Raw genomic sequence first — 15,139 nt, 5'->3', positions numbered from 1 at the left:
GCGCTCCCGCGCCGGCTCGGCGAAGGTTCCGGAGCTCGCGCGCGCCCCCGCCCCGCCCGCGTCACCGCCGCCCGCTCCGGTGCGGACCCTGTGGCAGGTACCGGAGGGGGGGGGGGAACCGGAGGGGGGGGAACCGGAGCTGAGGGGGGTACGGGTGATGCCGGCACCGACACCGACACCCGCAGCGTGAAACGGCTGGAAACGGGGAAAAAACCGCACTCAACAGCCCCAAATGTGGCGGTTTTAGCCCCAAAACGTGCGGGGTGGGATGGGGGGATAAGAACGGGTTTTTGAGTCGTTCTCCCCCCGTTTTACACCGGTTTGGTGCCCCGGTGGCCGGTGGCGGGGGGCTGCGGCAGGAGGGCGGTGCCATCTTCTGCAGGGGGGGGGGGGCGCGGGGCCGTTGTCGTTAACAACGGTTAATTCATCGATAATGGGAAATCATGAGGAGAAGGGGGGTTAAAACCGGTGCCTGTGCACGCCCTGCCCCACATCTGGGGGGTGGGAGCCGTGTGGGGGTCACGGCAGCCCCGGTACCGGGGGGTCCGGCAGCCCCGGTGATGCGCTGCTTTGTGCATCCGCAGGGTGCTTAACGGTAACGGTGGGGTCCTGCCCTGCTCAGCATCGGGGGCTTCCCTATAGGGCTGGGGATGCCGGTGCCCCATAGGGTGGTGGTACCCGGTGTATATGGTGTGTTGTGCCTTACACCTCACCAGCATCCCCGTGCCGGGATGAAATCGCCCCTCTTGTCCCCATCTTTCCATGCTGCTGTTGGTTCCTGTCCTAAAACCACCCCAAGCAGGCTATGGGGCCGGCCCCATCCTGGGCTTTGCCTTTATTCCCTTCGAGTCCTGGGTGTTTCTTTGTTTTAAATCCAACTTCACCATGTGCAAAGGGAAGTTTCCTCCCCAGGTGTTTCCAGGCCCCCTGTGTGGCATCCCCTGCCTTGGAGCAGCTAAAGCCGTGAGGAGCAGGACCAGCTCATTCCAGGTGAGGGATGGAGATTGGCACCTGCATCCCTGTCTGCCCAGGGAAGGGTGGTTGGAGCCCTGTTCGTTAGCATAGGGAAGCTGCCATTGCTTTAAAGGGAGTTTCTGCTTCCATTTGCTGGTGGTACCACCAGACAAGGATGGAGATTGCTGCCTGCATCCCTGTCTGTGCAGGGAAGGAGATCAGGTTTGAGCCCTGATGAAGCTGCCATCGCTTTAAAGGGAGTTTCTCCTTCCATTTGCTGGTGGTACCACCAGACGAGGTGCAGCTCCATTGGCAGCGAGGGGCTGGTCTTGCTTGGAAGCAGTGTGGAAGCAGATGAGCTAAGCTGTCACTGCAGCTCTTGGCGTGGTCCTGAGCTGCCTTTATCCGTGGGGATCTGGGCACATGGTGAGCGTGTGCCTGAAGGAGTGGAACAGAATTCACTGCTGAGAAGCATTAATGTGTGTTGGTGATGGCTGTTCTCCTACAGCCGGTGAAGGGGTTTTACCTTTGCTGTCAGTACCTCACATTTGGGGTATTTAATGGCTTTCCTGCTGTTGTTTGGCCTGTTTTCTCAAGGTGTTGTCACAAGAGGTCTCAGTTGGGCATTTACAGGCTAAGCCTGAGGGGAAATCTCATTCTTTATATAAATGAGAAATAGTCAAACCCAGATAGCATCATGGAATGATTTGGAAAGGACCTTACAGCTCATCCAGTTCCACCCCTTGCCACAGGTAGGGATACCTCCCACTGGAGCAGCTGCTCCAGCCTGGCCTTGAGCACTGCCAGGGATGGGGCAGTCACTTTGTTCCCTCTTGATGTGCAAAACACTTGGGTTTGCCCCATAACCTAAGGAGGAAGGCAGGGTGCTGGCTGACTTACTGCAGTGCACAGAGGTTTCCAGGCAGGTCATTCACACCTGTATTGCATTGTCTCATTCATGCTCTAGATAGAGTGGTGTTTGAAAAGGGGTGTATGGTTGTGGCATGCCCAGTATCAGCAGCTGTATCTCATGATGCTGAATGGAAATGAAGGTTGGTGTTCAGAGCTTTGGGATTGCAGTGCAGGTAGGGGTTGTTGTTTGAGACCCATCTCTTGTGTTGCAGGGAAATGGGATGCTTGTCCAACAGGCTGGGTGTTTGGGTCTCTGTCCTCCATAAGGCTTGACTACAGCATCAGAGGATCTTAGGACAGTTGGGTCTTGAGCTATAGAGCTTGAAATGAAGCACCTGGTGAGCTCTGGTGGTTTACAAGGTTATTGGGCCATTAGTGTGCACATGGAGGTGATGTGCTGTGGGTCTTGTCTTCGTCGTGCACAGCCAGGAGCTGATCCTTGAGAAACCTGAACTAAACCAGCTCTGCTTGTGTTAATGAGTGAAGGTGCAGAGCATGGCTGTTACTGTGTGCAGCCCTTAAATGAAAGCCAGAGAGGCTCATATGGTCAGCCCTGCTCTGGAGCAGTGTGCTGTGAACCTGTTGCAGAAGTCCCATCTGATGTCAGTGTGAGACAGGTCAAGGTGTTGTGGTGTCTGCCTGGCTACAAGGCTGTTTGCTGCTCTGGAAGGGGCAGGTGGCATCACAGGGAAGATATGGACCTTTAGCCTTCATCAGCTGGGATTAGCCAAGGTGAGGACAGAAGCAACAGGACCTCTGTGTGTCCTGTGGGGAGTTCCCATGGAGAGGAGGTGGGTCTGGTCCCTTCAGGTGACAAGGTGCAGGTCACAAGTGCCATAGTGTGGGGTTTGTGTCTCTCCTTCCTCATTAATTGCCCTTTTCAAGCTCTGTGTTAAGTATTTACAGGTCAGGCTTCTAATTTATCCTTCCTCCCCCTGCATCTCTGTCTCACCTTCCAGCCTTTTCCTTCCCAAGGCATTTCATTCAAGCTGTCCCATTCCCTCTGTGCTCAATAAACTGCACTTCCAGCAAGACCCAGTAAATGTATTTAGCTGTCCTGAACAAAGATGCTGCAGTGTTCTCATCTCCTTCCCAAAAGCCATGGGGCTGGGAGAGCAAACCTCATAGGATAAAAATGCTCTTTCCATGCTGAGCCTGGTGCATCTAGCCAGGGACACTTGGAACATGCTGGTAAGTGTCCTCATCCTCTGCCTTCCGTGCTCCTCTGCTTCGTTTGTAAGAGCCCTGTTCTTCATTGCATGCTTGTGGGTCTGGGTTGCATCACTGTCCAAGTGTTTGGGTATCACCTTGTGCCTGGTGTATCTGCTGAGTGGTTCTCAGTGTGTAATAGCAGGGAGCACAGCAAATTGCTCCTTGATGACATTTATGTCCTCATTTGGAAGTTGGGCTTTGCAGCATTGTGGGGCTGTTAGAAATAGATGGGCTAGTAGGTTGGCTTATTCCTCCCTAGGCTGTGTGGTAGTTGGTCATAGGTGTGGGGCTGGACCGAGAGGTGAAGCTTGTACTGAAGAGCCCTGGACTTGTGGTAGACTCATGGACCCTTCACCTGGGTGATGTTGAGAGGGTGTAGGGTGTGTTTGGCAGGGTTTAGACCCCAGTGCTGGGCTGGTGTGGTGTCTGGGGCTCACCCCAAGCCCATGGCCTTGCTGCTGGGGTGCTCATCAATGAAGCAGGCACGGGTTGCCAGCAGAGCAGTGCAGAGGTGTTCCCACTTGTGGTGAGCTCCCTGGGAAGGGATTTAGAGGGAGTGATCCCAGGTAGAGGTCAATGGGCTCTTTGGTGTCAGGCAGGGTTTGCAGGGCAAAGGCTGCAGCCCTTGGTTTGGATCCCTGCTCCTTCTTGGATGCTGCTGGGTGCAGCATTGCTTGCACTTGGCTTTCAGCACAACCAGCCCTCAATCCACCCCAAGATGTGGTGGATAGAGCAGAGAACTGTGGCCCTTGTGTGGCTTTTAAGGGGGGCACAGTTTGCTGTGAGGGACCTGAATCTCTTCCTGCAGCAGGATGAGTATCCTCCATCTGTGAGATGGAGCTTTGTTTCACACTGAAATCTGCTGGTAGTAGGCTGTTATTTAAAGTGCCTGTGGAAACATATGCAGTTTACACTGGAATCTGGAGGCTGGAGTATCTGTGCCTTGAGACTGGAGTGGAATTCCTTTGCAAGTCTAATGAGCCCTTCATTCTCTTCAGAGATCAATCCCCTGGTTTCCCCCTTTCCCTTCCAAGCTGTCCCATCAGTAAGAGCAGTCGGTCCATGTGCTGTGGCTCCTGATTGCAGTGTCTTGTCTTTAAATACCCAAGCCAAGGCAGCACCAGGGGATACCTCCTGTTAAGCTAAAGGGGTTATTGCTTCAGCTGGGCTAATTATTCCCATCTTTCCAGCCTCCCCCTTGTACCTGCCTCTTCCTAGACCAGGTGCTGCTGTTTGTCCATCCTCTGTGCTCCTCTTGCCTTGCTGCAGTGGTTGTGGGATGGCACCGTCTGTGTTCAGGGAAGGTGGATCAGGTGCATCTATCCCGTTTGGCTGGTCAGGGTGTGTGTTATTCCAGGTGACTGCAGCTCTGTGGCACATGGGGAGGACAGAACCTGATGGAGGTTAGTGCAGGGTGATGTCTAAGGGACAAACCTGTCTATGAGGTCATAGGAAGAAGGACTGTGTTAAACCTTCAACACTTCCAAGGGGTTTCATCACCTCTGCTGTATTCATGCCTTTGAATACTGTGTGTGTGACTTTGCCATGGGCTGCAGTTGCAGGACCTTCTGGCTCCCTGTGGGCTCCTGCCCAGGCTGTCTGCTTGGAGGTGCCTGCTGTAATTTCAGATGGATCTCATCACGTCACTTGCTGCACAAGGAAATTCCTTGAGGTGCTTGTAAATGGCTAAATAAAATGAAGCCTCCAAACAAGCCTCTACCCTGATCCTTGAGCACCTTTGGTCAGTGGTGAAGTGCTTCCCTTTGCAGGAAACATTGAATCTCTTACCTGATCAAAGCTTGCTTAGATCCTGGCTGTGTTGGTCTTGCCATAGACCATGTGTGTGTCTTGCTCATGAGCATCTCTGCTCCTCCTTTGTGCCAGATGTCACTTGATGGTCCAGGGACCTCATCTGTCCTGCTGTGCATGTGCTCAGTGCTGTGGGCAGAGGAGGTCTGTGCAGGCTGGATGGAGGCTCATCAGCACCGTGTCTGTGTGTCCAGGCTGACAGCTTCCTGGCACTGGTGACAAACGTTCTTGTGCTGGTTTGCATCAAAATGCAGCTTCGATCTGAAGCAGTGCATCTGGTCAGCAGCAAAGGCAGTCCAGGGTTCATAGCTGTAGCCTGTGTTCCTTCCCTGATGCTGACCTACCCTATACAAAGTGCTGACCAGCTCCCTGCAGGGGGTTAGGATGTTATTACCCTCCCACTGCAGATCCTGGATGTGATGGGGAAGAGTTGCTGGGGCTAAGTTACCTCTGTGCATTCAGGTGAGACCTCCAATGGTGCTGGGTTATGTGGCTGTGTTACAGAAGTGAGCTTCAGGTGCTCTCTGCTGGTATTTTGTGGTGTCAGACATCGGGTGTTGGTGAGCCTGAAGCTGGGATGTAATCCACAATCAGAATGGCCTTTGTGGTTCATTTTCAGCTCCCACTTGCTTTACCCTAAGCAAGTTCTGCCCTACATGGGGTTTTACCTGCCTCCTCATCAGCATGACAACCGATGCTGCCCTGGAGCCTGCTGCAGGGGCTGTGGAAGTGGGTTTTAACCAGGGACATCTCCAGATGGGACAGAAACCGAAGTGCCTTCCCCTTGGCATGTTCTGGTGCAGAGCTGGAGGGCCCCGAGGACATGGATCATGGAGTGTTAAGTGCTGCTGTTGGGAACAGGAAGGGAAGCAGGAAAGGAGTCCAGCTGAAAGATGTGCTTGAGTGTTGCCTGTAGCCGCTGTCAGTAAGCAAGGGAACAGGTTCAGAAAGGATGGGGCTGGAACAGCATGGGGACTGTCACCTGCAGCACTGTGAGCTCCAGCACTGCCTCTTACTCCATGGCTTTGTAGCCTGCTCTGCATGAGCATTGCCTTTACTGGGAGCTGAATTTCCCCTCCAGCTCCTCCTTTCCCCCAGGTTCCTGCAGGCGAGAGGCAGAGCCGTGAATGCTGTTGAATGTGAAGGCACTTATTAAAGCTTAATCTCTCAAATACGGCACTGCTTTTACTGGGTCTAATAATAGGGTTTATTGTCACGGCTGTCTGAGGTCCTGAGTTATTGTTGCTCGTGTGCTCCCGTTATGGAGGAGCCTTTGATTCCATGGGCTTGTTTGCTCTATCAACCTCCAGGAGCCTCTTGGTGCTTGTGTTCCTAAATGCAAGAATCCTGTACTGTAGGATGTGCGGATCAGGGAACCATGGAATGGTTGAGCATCCTGGATCACCCTTCCCAGCCCATACTGTGCTGCGGCAGCGAGTGCTGCTGCCTCCCTCGGTAAGGCTGTGACAAAGCACTCTGCCTCTAGGTGTGGTCAGAGCCTCTGCAAGGACTGCACTGAAACCCCAGCAGCCCTGTTGATCCCAGCCTTTGTATTACAGCTTGAGAGAGAGCTCATGACCTTATGGACATGAATGGAGCCCTTGTAACCTGAGAGCAGGAGCAGCATTATTTTAAGCAAGAAGTAAGGCTCTGCAGCCCATGTGACAGCAGAGCTGCATTTAGAGCTGGAAGGGGATAAAATCCCTCCGGAGACTGATTGCACCTCATTTACGTAGTGAGCCTGAATCCCTCGATGTGGGGTAGGTTGGAATTCATCCCATTTCCCCCTTTCATCCCTATGGAAAGGACCCTTGGCAGCAGCCACCCTTCCTGCTGCTTCCTGGGGAGGATGACATGCACATGGATTCTGCTTCATTCTAAACTTGCTGGGGATAATGGTTTGCAACTGTGGCTGAATTCATGGTTCCCGTGTGCATTGTCACTGTTCACACTGTTCACATTGTCACTGTTCACTCTGCCTGCATCTGCTTGTGTTGCAGAGCTGCTTGTCAGCTCAGTGAAACTAGCACCAAGATTGCTACCTGATTGCCATCCCCAGTGACCCAAACTGGGCCAGGACTAGCTGGAGGGAGACATCCCAGTGCTAAGCAGGGATGTGTTCTGTGTACAGAGGTTTTCATTTGCTGTTCATCCTCACTTGAAATTCCTTGTTTGTCTTGTGACTTAGCAGAGTGCAAACTGGGCCTCTTTGTAATGAGAAAGGTACAGATGCAGCTTCTATTGGTTGTTCTGTTCAAAGCAAGAGCTCTGCCTCTCAGACCCTGGTAACTCGTGCTGGGTGTTGGGAGATGCTGCTGCTGCCCACTGCACTGCCGACTGTTCATGCACACTGTATGGAACATGAACAGGCACCAGTTCCCAGCAACAACATGACAAGGGAGATGTGAGAGCAGCAGCAATGCTTGATGAATGTCCTATTGTTGTGTCTTTTGGCCTTAACAAGAAAAGAAAGGCATTCAGGAAACACACTCTTGACTTTTGACCTCATGTGAGACATCTCTTTGTCACTAAAGGCAAAAGTAGTGTAGAAAAGCTAAACAGAAGCTAAAATTCCCCCTTTGAGCCCTGTCTTGTTGCATGGTGACTGCTGGAATGAGGGCAAGTCCTGCTAAAGCCCTGAAAACATGTGAGATCTGTCATGTTTGTTGCTTTCTAGGGTAAGAAACCACTGTGTCAAGAGTGACTCCTTCCCTGTATTTATAGAGCCTGGCCTGGTGAGGCATCTGCTGCATTCCAGTGCTGACAGTCATCCCTGGGATGCTGGAACTGGACACTATGGGGCCAAGGGCTATTTGGTGCCCAGTTTGGGTGTCAAATGGCTAGAAGTAATGGCTTGGTGAAGTAAGCACTATGGACAAGCTGTGTTGTGAGGGTTTGTCACAGGTTGTGTAGGGAACGGTGGTGGTAAGTGTGTGTTTTCATAGAGTTATGGGATGGTTTGTTTGAAAGGGACCTTAAAGCTCATCCAGCTCCAACCCCTTCCACTGGAGCAGCTGCTCCAACCCCTGTGTCCAACCTGCCAGGGATGGGGCAGCCACAGCTCCTCTGGGCACCCTGTGCCAGTGTCCCAACACCCTCACAGGGAACAGCTTGTGCCTAAGAGCTCAGCTCAGTCTCCCCCCTGCATCTCTGCAGTGTTGGATCCTGCAGGAGTGGAACAGAGCTCCCTGGGACAACTCACCTGACTTGGCTTCCTCCCTGGGACAGGCTCTGTGTCACTCAGAAGGGTGATGCCAGCCACAGGTATTGCAGTAGCTGGAGCAGATGGTGCTGTTGTCGTTGTTTTAATGTGGATCCATGTGTTGAAACAGCTTAAAATGGCTAAGAAATGAACCTGAGATGAGTCCTGCAATGATTTTCCTTGCCCGGAGAAGATTCATGTCCATGGCACTTCCCTGCTTCAGTCACTGTGAGCAGCATCATTCACATTCACAAGCTAGAGCTGTGGCAGGAAGAGGGGTTTATGTTTAATATCTTCATTACTGTGGCAGCATTGAATGTTCACAGAGCTTCTGTCAGGGTGCAGTAAATGGTGTCAGCACTGTGAAATCAAAGGAAGAGGAGCAATGAACACATACCTTGTGTCCTGACCCTGTGTGGAGGCTCATGCTGGCATCCCACACCTTCCCCCTCTGCTGTGCTGGGGCTCTAAATGCCCCATAGCACCAGTGTCACATACTGTTGGCTGGTAAGGGTTCAGCTTCTGATGTAGTGCCTTGAACCCCTCCCAGTGTGGTGCTGGAGCAGTGCTGGAGGTGGCAGGAGTAAGGACCAAGCCTGGCTGGTGGAATTGCATCTTCCCCCAGTGAAACCATTGCTACCCTGAGGCCAGGGTACCTGTTTGAGGCCTTCCCTGTGGTGCTGCACACATGCACACGTTGCTGCCTTGCTTAAGGTAGGAGGCAATATCAAGTGCCCAAGTTTTCAGGTCCATTCACAGGTGGAAGTGAAGCTTCTCTTAACACCTCCTTAATTTAGGAAGCTTGTGGTTGCACATTGATCTCGGTGTCAGCATCATTTCAGCTTAGCACTGACCACAGCAGCATTGTCTGCCTTTGCTCAGGGAGATAGGGGAAGGAGGCTGGTCTGCTGCAGGCACCTCAGCACCCTCCCAGTAAGGGCTTCTTGTATCTAACCTCATCTTCCTCTGCTGAAGTTTAAACCCATTACCCCATTAGGTAAATATTGGGCTTTTCCATCGTGTTCTGTTCATCAGCTAATCGCTGCTGAGCAGCAGGGAGGATGCTCTGATTTCCAGTGGCTTGGGCTGAGCCTGGGATAGGAAAAGTCAAAGGGAATTAGCTGGTAAATAAGATCTTCTGCCTTCTTTTTGATCCGCTCTGCATGTCCAACTGCTTAAAGGCTTCCCAGGCAAGCAGGATTTTGAGGGAGGAAGAGTTTATCCCCAGTGTATGTCATGGCTCTGTGATGCAGGATGCTCCAGCATGGGGCTGGGGGGAAATGCAGAGGTAAATCCTGCCAAAGAGGCTTCTCTTGTGCTCACAGAGAGCCTGCTGAGCAGATAGGACAAGCTTTAAACCTGCTGGGGCTTCCTTTTGCTGCTGTGTAAGCCCCTCTGATCAGAGCTTTAGTGTACTGAAGTTAGTGCCTTAGGGACAGCCTGATCTTTGCATCCTAGTATGGGATGGGAAGGGTGATCCAGAGAGCTGACACCCACCATCCCCAGCCTGCCCCATTGCAAGGCTTCACATCTGCTCCCCTTGCTGGGAAGATGGGCACAGATCTAAGGCAGAAGCTGTTCCCTGGGAGGGTGCTGAGGCGCTGGCACAGGGTGCCCAGAGAAGCTGTGGCTGCCCCATCCCTGGCAGTGCTCAAGGCCAGGTTGGACACAGGGGCTTGGAGCAGCTGCTCCAGTGGAAGGGGTTGGGATTGGGTGAGCTTTGGGGTCCCTTCCATCCCAAACCAGGCTGGGATTCTATGAATATGGGAATAATGATGTCTTTGGTAACCTCTTCATGCTTTTGTCGTTAGCCATTGATGCAAGTTTAGGGTTGCTATTCCTACACTGCAGAACACTCATCAGGTGATTCCCAGCACATCCCTATTCTTGGAAGATGCCACCTTCATGGCACCCTTTTATTTGGACAGAGACATGCAGATAAAACCAGTTCCCATCTGAGTTGAGCTCCTCCTGCAGCTCAGGCTGGAGCTGTGTCCCTGGATAATCCTGTCTCCTGATTGCCACCCTGCTTGGGAGGCAGCTGCTGAGCTGGGCCTAAGCTGCTTTGGGCTGGCAGATTGGGTTAGCTCCCAGGGCTGTGCCTTTGGAAGAGCTAGGTACTGACATCTTCCTTGTGTCTGTGAACCCAGCTTTGCTCTTCCCTTTTGGGGCTGTTTGTATAGAATTGTGGCATTTCATTACATGGGGCTTCTGTGCCCTCTTAGCACCCCCATCTCCTCCCCAGACCCAGTAATGTGCCATGAGCCAGTGTGGGAGCTGTGGGTTTGGTGTCAGTAACCTTTGGGTCCCAGGTGGGTGTGCATGAAGCCAGTGGGACCCCCTGGCTGTGATGGTGTTACTGGGCCTCAAAGCTGTTCTGCTGTGAGCCCAAACCCACCTCTGTCTGCATGGGGGATGTCCATCTCCCAGGGAAAGGAGTCTTTTAAGCTATAACATGGGGAAAAAGAGCAAAAAACCATGAGAAAATGCACATTTTTGAAGCTGTTTCTTTTCCCCTCCTATTGTTGTAAGAGGTATTTGTCTTTGAACCTGAAGGGAGTTTTTCAGGCTTTTTCCAGCTCCTAACTCCATGGAATCCCTCATCTCCCTGCATTAGTGGCTGTGATTAATGCTGTCTCTATCCCTATTCCTGCCTCTGTCAGCTGCTGGGAAAAGCAGTGCTTGGAGATGTACACAGAGATGAAAAGGAAGTTGCTTATGAATTATGAACAACCTTTCAGGCTGATGCTGCTTCATGAGGCTGTCACTCCACTTTAATGGTGTAATTCAGACAGACTGATGCTCTATTTGAAAGCCTGTTGGTGTTTGATCACCTTTCAGAGGTAACACTCACACAGCTTATGTTTGCTGGGTTCTCAAAGAGTGAGCACTCACTCATTAGTACTGAGGAGGAGGAGGCTGTGAGCACACAGGAGCCTTCACTGTGGCTGGTGTGAGAGCTGGTTGGACCCATTGGTGAGTACCAGTGTGCAAATCCAGCTGGGATCTCTCATTGCACTCGCCCTGGGCTGGAATCTCTGTGTTTCCTTGCCCTGTGTGGCTGTAACCCCCCTTGTGCTGCAACAGCTCTGCCAACACCTTTAGTTTGGGATTTGGGTGTATGTAAATGGAGCCATTCCCACACTCGTGATCCTTGGAGCTGTGCAGTTGGGATCACTGCACATCCAGGGCCTGTTGGGTTGTGTCCTGTCCATCCTGGGGCTGTAGCAGCAGTGGGGTACAGCTGCTGACCCATTCCCTTGGCTGGGCACCATGGGAGCACCCGTGTCCTGGCACGAGCCTGGTTGTGGGGTTTTGTTCTCCTTTGTGACAGCGCTGATGTCGTGCAGGGCAGATGACACAGTGCTGAGCACCACGGAACCCAGCTGTGGGTACCAGCATCTCTGCCACTGGGCCGCTCTCAATAGGGTATGTTGTTTCCAGCCTGGCTTTTAGTTACCTTTTAGTGCAGAGAAACCTTTTGCCAAGGGATTAAGGCTTTGGGGCTGCCCCACTTCCTTTGGCATCTCAATCCTGCTGGATGGAGGGGGTTTGTGGTGGTGGCAGTGGGGTGAGGGCTCTGCTGTGGCTGTGCTGGCAGTGACAGGTCCTGGCTGCATCCCAAAGGGATGTCTGGATGCCTGTTTGCTGCCTGTGCTGGAATTGCTGCTGCAGACAGGGCTTGGGGCTGTGTGGAGCCTCATGGTCTTCAACAGAGGGGTCACCAGGCAACGGGAGCATGCTGCTTTATGGGAGAAGTTTCCTTCCAGTACCCAGGGCTGGTTTATGCCCTATAAACACAGCTTACAGGTGTCCAATTCATTTATTGATTGAATTGTCTTTTCTAAGTCTGTTTGGGTCCTTCCTGTTCTCCTTTCCCCTTCATGGAGCAGTGTGTGTGGCTGTTGTCATGGTTCCCTCTGGAGGAAGGCTGCAGCAGTGTTCAGTGTGGGCTGTGCACCAGGCTTTGCTCAAACAGGGCTACTTCTGCTGTTGCCAGACCAGACCCAGACCAAGCCATGTTACTGATGCCTTCAAGCCTAACAAGCTGTTAGAAGACATGTGCAGGATGGGCAGTGGGGGAAGAGCAGTGCTTTAATTCTGGGTGCAGGATGGTGGCAGGGATGGAGGAGAGGAGACCGGCTCAGGCTGGCATGGCTTTGGCCCAGCAGTGGTGATGGGTTTGCAGGCAATGTGGGGACCATCACCTGGAGCTGTCAGAGCCCTGTGAGAGCAGTGGTTGTTTTCAGTATCCTTGCCAAACTCCACGAGGAAGATGTTTCTGTCCTCTTTAAATGCCTTCTGAGCCTTGAGCTGAGTAATTGCCTTCATTTCCTCTCCTTGAGTGCTGTCCATGGCTGTTAAAGGGTCACATCATTTCACTTAAGGCTTTTCCTTCTGCCTTTGTGGTCCTGTGTGCTTTGGGCAGTGAATTGCTAGTTTGGCTTCTAGCCCCTAACATTCTGTACATCACAGGCCTGCAGGGACTGGGAAACACTATTGAAGTGATGCAGAGTTGCTCCTGCTCCCCCCAGCAAAGCCTTTGCTGTTTGCCTCCCCATGCACCCCATGGCACAGCTCAATGGCTCTGCCCCAAAGGGCTGCAGGTGTGGAAAGAGGGAGGCTGTTCATTTTGGGATAGGCTGTTGCCTTCTAGATAGTGTTCCTGCTTCACAGGAGGAGTCCTGCTGGGAAAGGATAAGATTCTGCAGAGGGTTTGTGCTTTATCTGGGGTGCAGAGGATGCTGCTGAAGTTATCTGTGCAGCTCTCCTTGCTGCAGTTCATTACTGAAGCATCACTTCAAGGTGGGGCTGGTTTTATGCTTTTTAGACTGGTTTAGAATCATCTTTCCCCTAATGGTTTTGTTTCCCCTTCCCCCCCTCGAAAGGAAAAGCAGGATTAGCATCATGGACTTGCTTCAGTGTTTTCACACCATCTTCAAGCAGTCTCATCTAAAATATGCACTTTAATAAGGCTTAAATTCTCTCGAGTCACATGAATTTGTTACCTGAGTAACAACCCAGAGGGGTTTGCATATAGGCAGTTCTTGGTTTCAGCAGGACAGGTCTGTCCCCAGACTCCACATCATCAGTTCGGTTTGGGGTGAGCGATGCTCTTAGCTGACATCCCCAAAGGATGAGAAGAAATGAAGTTCAGCATCCATTGGAGAGGCATAAAATGTCCTTGTGGATGCTGCTTCTGCTGAAGAGGACCCAGTGTGTGATTAGCTGGTACTTCCAATTGTGCTGGGAGAGCTTTGCAGCTCAGAGATAATGGTGCTGGCGACTCCCTCAGCCCCTGGATCACTTTGTGTGCTTAATGTTATTTACTTGCTTATCTGGTGCCGATGAAATTTCATCAGCACTGTTGTAATGGCTTTAAAGCTGAGCCCTGCAGGGCAGAGCTGTGGGAAGTGCTGCCCATGGGGAGGGCAGCTTGTGGGAGAGGCACCTCCTGTTGAGTGGGCACCTCTGCAGCTAAGAGCAAGAGCTCTCCTATGGAGCTGCGCTGGGGCAGCCTGGACAAGAGAAAGGGGAGACCTGAGAGCAGCTCCAGTGCCTAAAGGGGCTGCAGGAAGCCTAGAGAGGGGCTTGGGACAAGCCAGCTCTTCCTGGCAGCTCTTTCCTCTGAAGCATCAATGGCTGCATCTTCCTGAGCCCATCCCCAGTCCTTTAGCTCTGAATCCTGCCATGTGTGGGGCTCAGTGGGATCAGGGCTCTCCCTGTGTGCAGAGCAGCATCAGCAGCATCCCAAGCACCCTGCCCTTAGTGCTGAGCAGGGCTTGTGCTGAATCATGGCTCACTGCTGCTGTGCTCAGATGCTCTGCAGAGGGGAAGTGGAAGCTGTGCTGTGCTGCCTGCCCCATGCAGCAGCAGAGCCTCTGGTGGGTGTGTGAGCTCCTCAGCATCCTCATGCTGCCCCAAGGAATTCCAGCCCAGAGGCAAAACTGCATCATTGTAGGGAGGCTGTGGGAGACACTGAGAGCTCTGCTTCAGATGCTCAGGTGGGAGGAAGAGAGAGAGGCAGGATGAAGAAACAGCCTCATTTACATCCAGCACAGGGGATGTGGGAGCAGGTTGTGGGTCTGCAGTTGGGAAGCAAAGATGCTCCTGTCTGTGGATGCTGAGTGAGCTGAGGGATTGTTGGAGACCAGCACTTGTGGGGTGGGAACTGCTGCTCCCATCCACATCTTCCTACAGGTCAGTGCATGGGGAAAGGTGCTGTACCCTGCACAGACAGGTCAGTGCATGGGGAAAGGTGCTGTACCCAGACCCTGTGTGTCTAGGGCAGGGAGATCCCTCTTCCCTATGTGCACACACAAGAGCAGCACATTTGTGTGTCATTTCACATTGAGGCTCATGCCCAGGTTGCTTTTGTGGCCTGTGCACTAAAGGTTAGCATCATATTTAGTATTTCAGTGCAAAGTAGGCATGTAGATAACATCAGGCAGTGGCCAGATGAGACCAGGGTCCAACCAGTGTCACTTCTGAGCATAAATGAGGTACTTATGTGTAAAAATGAAAGTATAAATTGAGTTCCTTTCAGGGCAGGTTCCCAAACCTCCTTAGTAGCATCCTTTCAATGGGCTTTGTAGCTGTTAGACAGTCATCTTGCTAAGGTGAGCTGCACTGATGGCTTCACCTGCTCCTGGGGGTCACAGCACACATGTCATGACACTAATGACTGGTTATCAGTCACTGCTGTCATTCCAACAGCTACTGGGACATCAACAGCTCCAAGCAATGTGTCCGACCAGCACAGGGACTCAGGAGAAACCTGTTCCCTGCTTCACACAAGTGAATGGTGTTTGTTGGTGACTTCCATCCTCTTCTGCAGATAGATGCACGTTAGGGACTGTACTTCAGCACCAGTCCAGTGTCCAGCCTGTTGTCTGTGCTGTGCTCTGCACCATGGTACTAAAGTACCACAAGAAACCTGGAGAGGGGCTTTGGGCAAGGGGAATGGCTTGAACCTGCCCAAGGGGAGACTGAGCTGAGCTCTTAGGCAGAAGCTGTTCCCTGTGAGGGTGCTGAGGCGCTGGCACAGGG

The 15,139-nt window shown here is 52.3% G+C and overlaps 1 protein-coding gene across 13 annotated transcripts in view; it reads left to right on the top strand.

The window, feature by feature from the left end:
* The window catches only part of MAPT (microtubule associated protein tau), a 40,987-nt gene continuing 25,848 nt past the window's right edge, over positions 1-15,139 (top strand). For 11 of the 13 annotated variants that reach the window (XR_004550354.1, XR_004550351.1, XR_004550350.1 and 8 more), the window contains exons 1-2: positions 1-97; positions 913-990. The gene's annotated coding sequence lies outside the window, so the exon portion shown is untranslated. Of the gene's footprint in view, positions 98-912; positions 991-11,010; positions 11,066-15,139 lie in introns of those variants that run through there. The other 2 variants (XR_004550344.1, XR_004550345.1) reach the window with 2 other exon arrangements.

The sequence above is a fragment of the Melopsittacus undulatus genome, chromosome 17 (genome assembly GCF_012275295.1).
Source record: "Melopsittacus undulatus isolate bMelUnd1 chromosome 17, bMelUnd1.mat.Z, whole genome shotgun sequence".
NCBI classification, from domain to species: Eukaryota; Metazoa; Chordata; class Aves; order Psittaciformes; family Psittaculidae; genus Melopsittacus; species Melopsittacus undulatus.
The sequence above is the reverse complement of the archived record's forward strand: the minus strand, read 5'-3'. Positions and strand labels throughout refer to the sequence as shown.